Here is an 11,294-nt window from a genome sequence, read left to right as displayed (position 1 = left end):
AGGATGCTGTGGATGAAATTACTGGGCCCAAAGAATGAGGCTTAAGCCTTTAAAACCTCCTCAAGACAATCCTTAGGAAATGTGACTCTCTGTTGATGTTTAATAGCATTGGTTCTGTTTAGAAAGCTTGAAACAACCTACAAGGTTGATTTGGAAGGGAAGTTTTAATCCAACATGGTCCACTTCCTTGGTAGATAATTGTTCAAACCTCAAAAGTTGTGGTCATCACTGGACACTGGTGGCTATAATCTTATAATCCTAGCTACTTGGGAGGCTAAGATCTGTGGATCGCAGTTCAAAGCCAGCCCAGAGAGGAAAATCTGAGAGACTTCGTATTTTCAATTAATGACCAAAAAATCAGAAGTAGAGCTGTGGTTAAAGTGGTAGAGTGTCAGCCTTGAGAAAAGAAAAAGCCAAGTGACAGCACCCAGGCCCTGCATTGAAAACTGAGTACCAACACACACACACACACACACACACACACACACACACACACACACACACACATCGTGATCCAGATTGTGTGAGTATTTCAGCAATTCTCCTCGAAATTGTGGAAAAGAAAAAGAAGTGATACATCTCAGCTAGAGGAAGTAAAGTCGAGACCAGGAATAGAAACAGAAACAGCCCAAGAAAGGTCACTCTGGAGACCCAACCAGCCCTTCTTACCTTTGTACAGGCTCTGCTCCTCTTTGTCTTTTGGCCTCTGCTCTCTCTCTTCCTTGGTCTTGGGAGCCACGTAAAGCTCTCATCCCTATAATGCTGGGGAAAAAGTGAGGGAGGTCTGACCCCCTTTCTCTTTCCATCTGCTATTCCTTCCATTCCTGAGCCACTCTCTGTTTGTGGGTCTTGAGCATGACTCTCTATCCTCAGCTTCAGTTTCCATTCCTATACATTAGAGTTAATAATCTGCTACCCTTACTGCAGAAACCTTATGCCCACAGCTGCCCAGCTGCACGCAAGGTCACAGACCCAGCAGTGGCTCCCAGGCATGGGCCATGTGCACTTTTTAGCTATTGCTGTCTATGTAAGAGGCAGCCTTGCTCTGCACCCCAGCCTTAATATCTGAAAAATGGGGATCCTCAGAGTCTCTGGTCCAAAAGGTCACACAGATAAAGGGAATGGCGGGATTAGTGCCCAATATGATACACTGGCACCTGCTCCTCTGTCATGATTGTACACTTTACCCCAACCAAGACCATCCTAACCTCTTCTCCCTTGGCTGGAACCTCACTTGTGCTTGAAATTAAAGACTAACTAGGTTTTGCTAATGTGAACATGAAGTCGTATCAGTTGCTTTAATTCACATTTTACTGCTTCAAGTACAGCTTATTGTCTTTTATTTAAATATTGATCTGGTTATATATTTTGTGCATTTCCAATTGAGTTATCTTTGTCCTATTAAGTTGCAAGAGTCTTATATATTAAAGAATCTAATATATTATATATTAAAGTCATATATTATATATTAACCATTATCTTTTTTTTTGTTTGTATATATCACTTTTACTAGTTACAGATTTGTCCTTTAACTTTGTACTAATTTTTATCCTACATCCTGCTTTGGGTTTGGGTTGTTGTTTTAGCTTGGGGTTTGGGGGAGGAAGAGGGATTTTTACAATGTTGAGGTTGAACTCAGAGCCTCATGCATGTTTGGAAAGTGTTCAACCACTGAGCTACAACCTGAGGCCTAACATACATACTTATTCAAAACAATTGCCAGGCATGGTGGTACATAATTGCAATCTCAGTTACTTGGAAAGTGGGGAAAGGAGAATTATTACTTTAACTCCAGCCCAAACAAAGGTATTGAAATTCTGTCTCAAAATAGAATATGAAACATAAGAGCTGATGGCCTAACTCAAATTGTTGTATAATTGCTTGCCTAGCTTGTATGAAGTCCTGGGTTTTATCACCAATACTGGAAAAAGTACATTTTTGATTGCTATAGTAATATATCATCACACGTCTATGGTTTGTTTTTTTATGTTTTATTATTTTAAATTTACTCTTATCCTACATTTTGAAGGTATCTTTTTTACCCAAAAAGTGTTTCAACATTTTGCTTTTCACATTTAGTCTTTTTCTACCTTGAATGTATTTTATAAATGGTTTTATATAGAGCTAAAGTTTTATTTTTCCATAGACAAGACAGGCACCAGTGGCACACATCTGTAATCCTAGCTACTCAGTAGGCTGAGATCTGAGGAGTGAGATTTGAAAGCAGCCCAGGCAGGGAAGTCCATGAGACATCTATCTCCAACTAATTAGCAAAAAGTTGGAAGTAGAGCTATGGCTCAAGTGGTAGAGTGACAAAGCTAAGGGACAACATCCAGGCCCTGAGTTCAAGCCCCAATATACGTGTGCACGAGCGCTCACGCGCGCATACATACACACACACACACACACACACACACACACGCACACACACAAAGCTAATGGTTAGCATGAGTGAAAGAAGGTGCCTCTAATGGGCACATTCACATCTGAAATTCCCTTCCTTCCTCCTCCTCTTCATCCCCTCCTCTCTCTCTTTCTCTCTGTCTCTCTTTCCCTGTCTCTGTCTGTCTATCTGTCTGTGTGTCTGTCTGTCTCTGTCTCTCTCTGTCTCTGTCTGTCTGTCTCTCTGTCTCTCTGTCTCTGTCTGTCTGTCTGTGTGTCTGTCTCTGTCTCTCTCTGTCTGTTTTGCTTTCAGTTTTCTGTATAGTCTAGTCTGTTCTTGAACTCCCGATCCTCCTGCCTCAGTCTTCTGCATGCTGGGATTTGACAGGCATATACCACCTCAGTTGCACTAACATTTTCATGTCCACTTCTCTAGCTCCCTACTCTCTTCCATTTATTTATTACTGTTTAAATCATTTAGAATAAAAAAAATAATACTTGGGGAAAAATGGGCCCCATCTACCCATCAGCAAATATCTTAGTATTTTACACTAACATATGAATTTTATAATCAGCTTGCCAAGAAAATCTAGTAGACATTTTAGATTCTCTGAATCTATAGGTTAACTGGGAAAAACTGGCATTTTTATAGAGCTGAGTCTTCATGTCCATTATAATATACTCACTGTACATTGAAACAAACTCAATGACATGTGTATAGAATGACTTGTTTTCTATCCTGAGCTGACATAAATCATACCTCACCACACTTAAAAGCACAAGGATGTCTTGAAATCCTTTGTAGCTGTAGACCCATCCATTCTCAAATGACAGGGCATGGTTATATACCTGTAATCCCAGTACCCCAGAGGCAGAAGCACAGCAGGGGGATCATGAGTTTGAAGCCAATCTGAGATACATAGTGACATTGTGAGAGAGAGAAAGAAAAATGAGAGAGAGAGAGAGAGGAAAGAAGGAAGGAAGGAAGAAAGAAAGAAAGAAAGAAAGAAAGAAAGAAAGAAAGAAAGAAAGAAAGAAAGAAAGAAAGAAAGAAAGAGAAAGAAAGAAAAGAAGAAAGAAAGAAAGAAAGAAGAAGAAAGAAAGAAAAAAAGAAGAAAAATTAAAAAGAAAGAATGAGGGTTGGGAAGGTGGCTCAGTGGTAGAGCGCTTGCCTTGCGTGCGTGAGGCCCTGGATTTGATTCCTCAGCACCACATCAGCAGAAAAGGCCGGAAGTGGTGCTGTGGCTCAAGTGGTAGAGCACTAGCCTTGAGCTGAAGAGCTGAGGGACAGTAGCCAGGCCCAGAGTTTAGGCTCCATGACTCACACACACACACACACACACACACACACACACACAAGAAGGAATGTGGAGAGAGAAGAAGGGGGGGAGAGGGAAAAGGCAAAGAACTTGTGATCATACACTACTAAAATGCACCTTGAGTGTGCTGCTTAAGGAGGAAGAGCGAACCCTCCCTTTCATGTGAGATCAACTTACTTTACCTCTGAAGAAAAGGTAAAAAAGAAGAGCTGAGGGACAGCACCCAGCCCAGAGTTCAAGACCCATGACTGACGAAAAAAAAAAAAAAAGTTATAAAAAACCCCATTGTGCCTGTCCTGTGCTGTCTCTGAACTTTTGTGCTCAGGGCTAGTGCTTTAAGTATGGTATAAAAATAACAACAGTGACTTACAAATACAAAATAAATACACCAAAGCATTAAGAATAATATAGTGGGAGAACCGCTCAAGATGGCGACGGGGCAGTAGGGAAACGCCACAGCTCTCTCCAACCAAAAAGAGAGTTCGAGTTCCAACCTTTAATCTCCCCAAGAGACCGACAACAACAAAAAGACGAACACTCAGAGAAAAACCAGAGGTGGAAAATAACAAAAAAAGAAAGAGAGGAAAAGAAGAATTTCAGAACAGAGAAGAGCGAAGACCCCTCCCCCAACCTTTACTGGCCGCGCGGCAGTGCGCCAAGCCGCCGGCCAGCCGGCCCGGCGGGGGCTGCCGGAGCCACAGAGACACAGGGGGCTGCTTGCAGATCACCAGGTACCGGATTGGGATTGCAGAACAGCGGATCGCCAGGAACAGAGAAACCTACCAGCCGGGAGTCTCCAGGAGGATCCCACCCCACCCATCACTCTCCACCGGAGCGGAGAGGCTCCATCCCGCCAAAGCCGCCCGGCACCAGCAGCGCCACAAAGGGACCTGTCCGCCGACCACCCGTCCAATCGCGATCGCAACGACCCGGCGGGGGGCCGCCCAACCCAGCCCGCAACCACCCCAACTGAACTCGGACTGCAACAACAACTGACGGACTGCAACAACAACTGACGACCTACAGGGTGAGTACCCATCAGGGGACAGGGAATCCATCAAGGGAGACCAGAGCTGGAGGGAATCCCCAGACCCTGACCTAGACTCCCTACCCCAACACCCGGACCACAGGACCCACTAAAACTGGGAACTGTTCGAGAGCCCCACCAGCCGGTGGAGCACACTCTGCTGGCCAGGCCAGAGCAAGAGCGCCCCGGGAAGGGAGCTTAAATGCTCAAGCCAGGAACAGTGCCCCTGGGTCAAGACTACCAACAGTAGAAGAAATTTGAACTGTGTCCTCCAGGCTGCATAACCAAGGTGGTATACACATTAGCACAGGCCTAACCAGCGCGCTCCAGGCTGGGGCCGGAACCAGGCCAGGGGACCGGCGCCTGAACAAAGCAAAAAGGGTCAGAAGTGGGGCTGTGGCTCAAATGGTAGGGTGCCAGCCCTGAGCTGAAGAGCTGAGGGACAGCACCCAAACCTAGAGTTCAAGCCCACAACCAGCCCAAAACAAACAAACAAAAACACATCAGGAGCCCATAGCAGACTCCAGTATTTGGGAGAGTGCATCCAGAGCATCTGATCTTCCCAAGAGCACCCGCAGGAGCAAACACAAGCAGTCTAGGCTGCTCAACCCTTCCAAAGGCGGGAATTGCTACAGCAGAGAGCTGAGAATCCTAAGTGAATAGCAGCTGGAAATAGGCTCCCAACAGAATCCAGATCAGACACAGACTCTCTCTACCAATAGAGAATCAGCAACCAAGCAAAGACAGACACACCAAAACAAGATTGAAGAGCAGTCTCCTGAACCCCCATGCGAAAATCACAGAGAAAAATCACAAGGTTTACCACTACCCAGGACAGCAAGCTCACCTCAAAAGCCAGCAGCCACGCAGGGGAGAGCCCCAGTGGGAGCAAAGCAGGAATGGAAGACAAAAACTACATCCAAGGGTTGCTGGAGGCAATGACTCAAGAAATAAAGCGAGAAATGGATCAGAAATTGAAAGAGCACAAGGATGAACTATCAAAAGATATACAGGATATCAAACAAAAATTGGATGCAAAAATAGAAGCTGCACAAACCTCAGTAAGAAGTGAGATAAACGCCAAATTAGAGGTAATGCATACTGATATCACCTCATTGAGAGGTGAGATCAGTACTCTGAGAACCAACATTGAATCCATAAAGGGATCCATTTCCACCATGCAAACCACAATAGAAGCCACGGTCAACAGAGTGAATGAAATGGAAGGTAGAGTGTCAGATACAGAAGACAGAATACACCAACTGGACCAAAAAGTGACAGATATGGAAAAATCACTCAAATTAAACCAAAGGGAAATTCAAGAGCAAGCAGATAATGCTAAAAAATTTAACCTTCGCATAATCGGAGTGGACGAAGGTGAGGAATTCCAGAGCAAGGGAATGCAACACCTATTTAACAAGATAGTCAATGAAAATTTTCCCCACCTCAAAAACGACCATCTTAACTACATCACAAAAGCTTATCGAACACCCAACAAGCAAGATCCCAGGAGAAACACTTCTAGGCACATAATAGTAACAATGATGGATCTGAATAATAAGGAAACAATCCTGCATGCAGCAAAAATGAAGAAGGAGCTATACTACAACGGGAAAAAAATTAGAATCACTGCAGATCTCTCCACACAAACAATGAATGCAAGAAAAGCCTGGGAAAGCACCATACGAGCCCTGAGAGCTAATAACTGCCAACCCAGACTGATATACCCGGCAAAGCTAGCATTCACATTCGATGGAGAACTGAAAACTTTTAATAGCAAAGAAAAACTAAATGAATACATAAACATTAAGCCAGCATTACAAAGAATTCTAAGAGGGGGGACACAACCTGAAGAAAGCAACCAGGAACTGGGACCTGCCCCAAACAGGCATTACTCAAAGTCTAACTGAGCAAGCACAGGAGGAAAGGAAAGAAGAAAAACTTAGGAAAACGGAATGGCAGGGACAACAATGCATCTCTCTATACTTTCTCTTAATATAAATGGGCTGAATTCGCCAATTAAAAGAAAACGAACTGAGGACTGGATCAGAAAACAAGACCCATCCATCTGTTGCCTTCAGGAGACCCACCTCTCAGCCAAACATACAAACAAACTCAGAGTGAAGGGGTGGAAAAGGATCTACCAATCAAATTCCCCCAATAAGAAAGCAGGTGTAGCTATCCTGATATCTGACAAAATAAACTTTTCATTAAAATCAGTACAGAAAGACAAGGACGGACATTACATATTAATAAAGGGAACAATCCAAGAGGAGGATATAACCATCATCAACTTATATGCCCCAAATATCGGTGCACCCAGATATGTTAAACAAATGCTCTCAAACTTACAGAATAAAATAGATCCCAATACGATAATACTAGGAGACTTTAACACGCCACTCTCACCAAAGGACAGGTCTACCAACCAGAGGATTGGCAAAGAAGCTACCGAATTAAGTGAGGCCATACTTCAAGCGGAATTAACTGACATCTACCGAGTATTTCACCCTAAAACAACACAGTACACATTCTTCTCAGCAGCTCATGGAACTTTCTCCAAAATAGACCATATCATAGTTCATTCAAGGAACTTAAGCAAATACAAAGGGATCGACATAATCCCCTGTATCCTATCTGACCACAGTGGAATCAAGCTAGCTCTCAATAACAAAGCATACCGCAGAAATTTCTCTAATACATGGAAATTGAACAGCACACTCCTTAACAAGGCCTGGGTAACAGAAGAGATCAGAGAAGAAATAAAGCATTTCCTAGAACTCAATGAAAATGAAAACACCTCACAAAGAAACTTGTGGGACACAGCAAAAGCAGTCCTGAGGGGCAAATTTATTGCCCTCAGTGCCCACATCAAGAGAATGGAGACAGACCAAGTAAATAATCTCATGTTGCAACTAAAACAGCTAGAAAAACAAGAAAAAATGGGACCTAAAGCTACTAGACGAAGCCAGATAACCAAATTGAGAGCAGAGATTAACCAATTAGAAAATCAGAAAACCATAACCAAAATAAACCAAACAAAAAGCTGGTTCTTTGAAAAAATAAACAAAATTGATGGCCCGTTGGCAAGATTAATTAAAAAAAGAAGAGAGGAAACCCATATTAATAGGATTAGGGATGCCACGGGAAACATCACAACACGTACCCAAGATATCCAAACAATTCTAACAGACTACTTTCAAAAGCTATACTCTCTAAAGGAAGAAAATCTGGCGGAAATGGATGCATTTTTAGAGAAATACAAGTTACCCAAACTGAGCAAAGAAGAAGTTAACCAATTAAATAAGCCAATATCCTATAATGAGATACAGGAAGCTATCAAAAGTCTTCCAACAAAAAAAAGCCCAGGACCAGATGGATTCACAGCAGAATTCTATAAGACCTTTAAAGAAGAACTAATACCCATACTCCTCAAGCTCTTCAGAGAAACAGAGAAGGAGGGAGCTATCCCAAACTCATTCTACGAAGCCAATATCACACTCATCCCCAAACCAGGCAAAGACCCAACCAAAAAGGAGAATTACAGGCCAATCTCCTTGATGAACACAGATGCAAAGATCCTTAACAAGATTCTAGCTAACAGAATCCAGAAACACATAAAAAAAATAATACACTATGATCAGGTAGGCTTCATCCCAGAGACACAGGGATGGTTTAACATACGTAAGTCAATAAATGTAATCCAGCATATCAACAGAGCCAAGGTCAAGAATCACATGATTATCGCCACAGATGCAGAAAAGGCCTTTGATAAAATTCAACATTCATTCATGCTAAAAGCTCTGGAGAAAATAGGAATAGAAGGAACATTTCTAAAAACAATAAAAGCCATTTATGACAGACCAATAGCCAATATTATACTTAATGGGGAAAAGCTACAACCAATCCTCCTAAAAACAGGAACAAGGCAAGGATGTCCACTGTCTCCACTCCTCTTCAACATAGTCCTAGAACCCTTAGCCAGGGCAATAAGGCAAGAAAAAGACATTAAAGGGATCCGCATAGGGAAAGAAGAAGTGAAACTATCCCTTTTTGCAGACGACATGATACTATACCTCCACGATCCCAAAAACTCCATCCCCAAACTTTTAGAAATCATAAGTCACTTCGGCAAAATAGCAGGATACAAAATAAACCCACAAAAATCAGTTGCCTTCCTATACACTGATAACGCACAGGAAGAGAGGGAAATAAAGGGAGCAACCCCATTCACAATAACCTCCCAAAAAATAAAATATTTAGGAATTAACCTAACCAAAGATGTAAAAGAACTATTTAATGAGAACTATAAAAAGTTAAAGAAAGAAATTGCAGAAGACACTAGGAAATGGAAAGACCTCCCATGCTCCTGGATAGGCCGACTTAATATAGTAAAGATGGTGATACTTCCAAAATTAATATACAAATTCAATGCAATTCCTATTAAAATCCCAATGACGTACATCACTGAAATACAGAAAACAGTCCAAAAATTTATATGGAACAACAAAAGACCTAGAATAGCCAAAACAATTCTAGGGGATAAAGACAATATGGGAGGGCTATCCATGCCGAACTTCAAACTCTACTACAGAGCTATAATCACAAAGACAGCATGGTACTGGCACAAAAACAGACCCGAAGACCAATGGAACAGAATAGAAGATCCAGATATAAATCCACAGGCCTACAGCCAGCTGATATTCGACAAAGGAGCCAAAGACATACAATGGAAGAAACACAGCCTCTTCAACCGCTGGTGCTGGGAAAACTGGGCAGCCACATGCAGAAAACTAAAAGTGGACCCCAGCCTATCACCATGCACCAACATCAACTCAAAATGGATTAAAGACCTTAACATTAAACCTGAATCTCTGAAACTACTGCAGGACAGAGTAGGAGAGACACTTGAACTAATAGGCACAGGAAGGAACTTCCTGAACAGAGTCCCAGGGTCACAACAAGTTGGAGAGAGACTCGACAAATGGGACTACCTTAAAATAAAAAGCTTCTGCACAGCTAAATCTATCGCAACTAAGCTAGAAAGACAACCAACTAATTGGGAAAAAATATTTACCAGCAATATATCAGACAAGGGGTTAACATCCTGTATATACAGGGAACTCAAGAAACTAATCCCTCCCAAACCTAACAAACCAATTACTAAATGGGCAAGGGAACTAAAGAGGGACTTCTCAAATGAAGAAATAAAAATGGCAAAGAAACACATGAGGAAATGTTCATCATCCCTGGTGGTGAAGGAAATGCAAATAAAGACAACCCTGAGATACCACCTTACCCCAGTCAGAATGTCCCACATCCACAAATCAGCCAACAACAAATGCTGGAGGGGATGTGGAGAAAGAGGAACCCTATTACACTGCTGGTGGGAATGTACACTTATACAACCACTTTGGAAAGCAGTCTGGAGGGTCCTTAGAAAGCTAAAGATTGACCTCCCTTACGACCCAGTCATACCACTTCTAGGCATCTACCCTGAACAACAGGAACCAATATACAAGGACACGTGCACCTCCATGTTTATTGCAGCACTGTTCGCAATAGCTAGGATATGGAAACAACCTAGGTGCCCCACCACAGATGAATGGATCCAAAAATTGTGGTATCTATACACAATGGAATATTATGCAGCCATTAGAAATGACAAAATAATGGCATTTGCAGGGAAATGGATGGAGCTAGAAGGAATCATGTTGAGCGAGGTAAGCCAAGAACGAAGAGACAAACGGTACATGGTCTCCCTCATAAGTGGATGCTAAATCCAAAAGGTTAGTGATACGACAAAACTAACAGAACTTAAGAAACAAAGAACTCCCGCTCATCTGGTTGAACCACTACTAAATATCCTCATGCTGCTGATCACAAATATGGTATATAACATGTGAACACTGTTATATATTACAGACTGTGGTAGACAATTTGCTCCAGGGAAGTTAGAATGAACTTGTGACTTTGAAATTATGTAATCATTTAATCACAATCAAAAAAAAAAAAAAAAAAAGAACCTCGGGGAAGGGAGGGAGGGAGGGGATGGTAGGGGGAAAACAATGGAGGGGGTAACAAGGTTCAAGAGGAAGTGTACTCATAACCTCACTCATGTAACTGTGACCCTCTGTATAGTAGCTTTACAATAAAAAAAATAAAATAAAAAAAAAAAAAAAAAAAAAAAAAAAAAAAAGAATAATATAGTTCCATATTGATAGTAAGCAATTCCTTTTCCTGTTCTTTTTGGTTTATGTTGTCTAAATATTGTAAAAAAATTTTTTTAAAAGGGGGGGGCACACAAAATCTTGTATGTGTTCAAGGCAGAGAGGGATCCTGGGATTTACTAACGGGACAAATTCAGTGCAGGGTCCAAGGCACCTCCCAGCTTCCCCTGCTATATGTGTCTATTAGTGAGAGGCTCCTGTGCACCTCTACCCCAAAAAAGAATTCTATCACAGCTGTTAGTAGCAGTCAGTATGACATATATTTACCAAGGAGCTGATTCTGGGCACCTCCAGCTCCAGCTCCATAGAGAGCCATCCAGATAAACTGAAACCAAG

Source organism: Dipodomys spectabilis, unplaced genomic scaffold (assembly GCF_019054845.1).
Source record: "Dipodomys spectabilis isolate Male_0828 unplaced genomic scaffold, ASM1905484v1 ptg000137l, whole genome shotgun sequence".
Taxonomy (NCBI): domain Eukaryota; kingdom Metazoa; phylum Chordata; class Mammalia; order Rodentia; family Heteromyidae; genus Dipodomys; species Dipodomys spectabilis.
This window is presented reverse-complemented; position numbering follows the sequence as displayed.